The following is a 3,450-nucleotide window of genomic DNA, read 5'->3' on the forward strand; positions in this document are numbered from 1 at the left end:
TCTACATGTGGTTTTGAGGGCCTATACCAGTATCCAGACCCCACCCTCGAGGGAAAGAAGGGGGCTGCAGACTACTTGAGTTCAAACAAGCATGATTTTGAACCATTCATTCACATATCCTCTTCTTCACGTCCCTTAATTTTAAAACGGGATGGATCATATGCTTATTTGGTTTATTAGATGAATTCATTCTGGCTAGTTCTGTGCTTGGAGTGGGTTAAACACTTCCTGAGCAATACTTATTTATTGACCACCTACTAGGTTGTCAATCATTATCTGACTGAATGCCAGTATCAATGCCTCAGAAAAGTTAAACAATTTGCCCAAGGTTGCTCAGTGAATCATAAGCAAAGACAGAATTTGAACCTGGTCTGTCTGACGTCAGGAGCCCAGCCTTTGGCTATTCTTATAAAGAGAAAATGAACAGCCAGAATAGGGCCCTCAGGGACCCACAGCACTGCAGGCAGCACAGCCAGTCCCAGCAGGCTTTGAGTCCATCCTCCTAACCGTGCTCTTGTCCTGGATTCAGCTCTAGCACTAACTGGGGCTTTGCGATCTGGGAAAAGACCCCTCCTTGGGCCTTAATTTATTCAGTTATAAAACAAGGCAGCTTGCTAGATCAGTATTTTCCACACATGCCTAGTTGTCAAAATTGCCTGGGGTCCTTTTTTAAAGTATGGATTTTTGGACCCCACTTCAGATCTGCTAAAATAGAATCTCCAGTGGAGGGGTCTAGAACTCTATTTTTAACAAGTGATTCAGAGGATTTTTAGGACTAGGAGAATGAGGAAAGCATTCTGGGCCCAAATGATGTTAGCAATTCTCCGAACTCCTACCACTGCTCAGCAGAGCTCTTGATCCACTTCCCTAAGGACTTGTAATGAACACCACAGACCACACCCCTGTGCCCTAGGATCTAACACCACCACCACCACCACCCCAAGCACCTCCCAGCCCTACATTCATTCGTTGGCTCCTTCCTTCCTGCAAGGCACTTAGGTTCTCAGGGGAACTGAAGCTATTTAAATAATGAATGGAATTTACAGTAGCATTTGGAATTCACTTAAGCAATAGAAACATGGTTGCAATAAAGTCTCCTTAAAAATCATCTTTTCCTTGGGTAAGAAGAAAGATAAAATAGCTTCTGCCTTGATTTTCTTAAAAAAGCAAATCACCATACTTTGACAAGGCTTGATTCTAAATTTCCGCAATGTCCATTTGGAAGGTGTAATTTTCATTGTCAGAATAGCGGTGCCATGCTTCACAGTCTGAGGTGCCCCAGAGCCAGATGTCAGACCACATTTCAGACCAGGGGCAAGGTTACCAGCCCCTGTATCCTGCTTGGAGACCTCATGGAATAAATGGGAAAGAAGCCACAGGCACAAGGCCAACCCCATCAGACCAGCTCCTGTAAATCCTTTCCATCCTGGTTCTTCCTGTTTGCAAAGTCACTGAATGGTGTGATTAAGCAATATCAGCTGCCCATTTTTTTCTTCTTTCTGCTACAATCCCTACCTTAGTCCTGCAAACCACTGACCTCACTAACCTGAAACAGACCTGAAGTTCATACTGTTAAGCCATGCCGTTTGATTAAACGGATATTTTCCAAAAGAGCCAGTACCTTGGACTGGGTTTTAGGAGACTGGTGTATCATTCAGCTATTTTCATCATAATGCTGTGTAACAAACCGCCCTGACATTCAGTGACTTACAGCAGTGAGTTATTCTCACTCATGCATGTGTGGGTTGGCTAGGGCAGCTCCACTAGTCTCACTTGGGCTCAGCTGAGTTTGGCTTTGGCCTTGGATTTGATTCGGGTCTGCTCTAGGCATCCCTCAATTCTTATCACACCAACAGACTAGCCATGGCACAGTTCTCTTATGCTGATAGCAGAAGCCCAAGAGCACCAGTTCACTACCAAATTTTATTTCAAACCATTGCTGACTTCAGATATGCTCATATCCCATACACCGTAGCAAAGGGCAATGACATACATTCTGCCTAACACGTGGCCAAAGCAAATCGCTTGGACATAAGAGGGGAGTGGGAAAGTTGAAATGGAAGGAGAGCTAAGCACCTGGGCACCACACCCCCCACAAGGAGGATGTCATGGTGAAGAGGTCCTGGGGAAGCTGGAGCCAGACTTCATTTGGAATACACCCAAGCAATGGAAACACAGTTGCAGTAATGTTCCCATAGAAAGGGACAGGTAGGGAAGGAGAAATTGTAAATCAAGAGGGACAAAACCGGTCCTCAACCCCACAGCACAGTACCACCTGGAACCCAACATTCTCAATGTTCCATCTCCAAGTGAGAAAACCCATGCAAAAAACACCCAGCTTTTGCTTTGTCACAGATGGTTGTTTGCATTAAACAAATCATAGTTTTATAAAAGATCAGACTTGGAGAGGGCACTGAATGACCATCTTGTCCCATGTCTTCAGGTTCCAGAAAGGAAAATGGTTTATGGAAAGTCATTAGCCAAGTAAGAAGCAGAATGAGAAAAAAAAAAAAAGAAGAAGAAGAAGCAGAATGAGGAGCATTACCTGTGCTTATGCGACTTTCCCACCTGAAACTCCCATAAACAGGTAATAGAAATTTCACTCACTCAATAAATATTTCTTTAGTCCCTACTCTGAGCACAGCACCGTTCTAGGCACTGGAAATGGAGAAGTGAGCAAAACATTTCTCCTAAAACCTCCATTCTATAGTGAGGAGGGGCAGAGGATCCATAAATGAGGAAATCTGTTGTGTGCTGCTAAGTGCTATGAGAAAACCTAAGCAGGGTAAGGGGGAGTGTTGGTGCCAAAGTTGGGGTTGTGAGGAGAAGAAGTGGGAGTCACATATTAGGTGGTCAGATAAGATGATATTCAAAGAGGGAGGTGAAAGAGATTCAGAGGGAGCCTCAAGCTTGGGATTGAGCAGGTGAACTAGGGGGAAGTCAAGATAGAAAAGGTCAGCAAGATAGCAGGAGTGGAGACAGGTAATAAAGAACTTTGGGGGCCATGGAAGGACTTAAGGTTTAGATCTGAGCCAGATGGGAAATACTGAGAAGCTTTGAGCCAAAGAGACGTAGAAATGGCCTTTTAGTGGGTCCCTTTGACCACTGTGTTGAAAACAGATTGTAGAGGCTAAGAGTTTGAAGCTGAGATCCTGGGTAGGGGGCAATTGCAGTAATCCAAACCAAAGACAAGAGAGGTGGCTGGGACCACCGTGGTGAGAAAGGCCCAGATATGGGATCAATTCAGGAGGTAAAACTGAGAGGATTCCCCAATAGATTAAACAAATGTCATGGTAGGGACTGAGGCCAGAAATGATTCCAAGATTTTTGCTTCATGTGGCTGGAAAGATTTTGTGATTTTCTGAGTTGAGGAAAGTTGCAGAAAGTGCAGATTCAAGTGGGTCAATCAGGACACTTGTGTAAGGGGCAATGCCTCCCTGGCTTGCAGAC

This window comes from Otolemur garnettii, unplaced genomic scaffold, assembly GCF_000181295.1.
Source record: "Otolemur garnettii isolate 467f Iridium unplaced genomic scaffold, OtoGar3 scaffold00058, whole genome shotgun sequence".
Classification (NCBI taxonomy): Eukaryota; Metazoa; Chordata; class Mammalia; order Primates; family Galagidae; genus Otolemur; species Otolemur garnettii.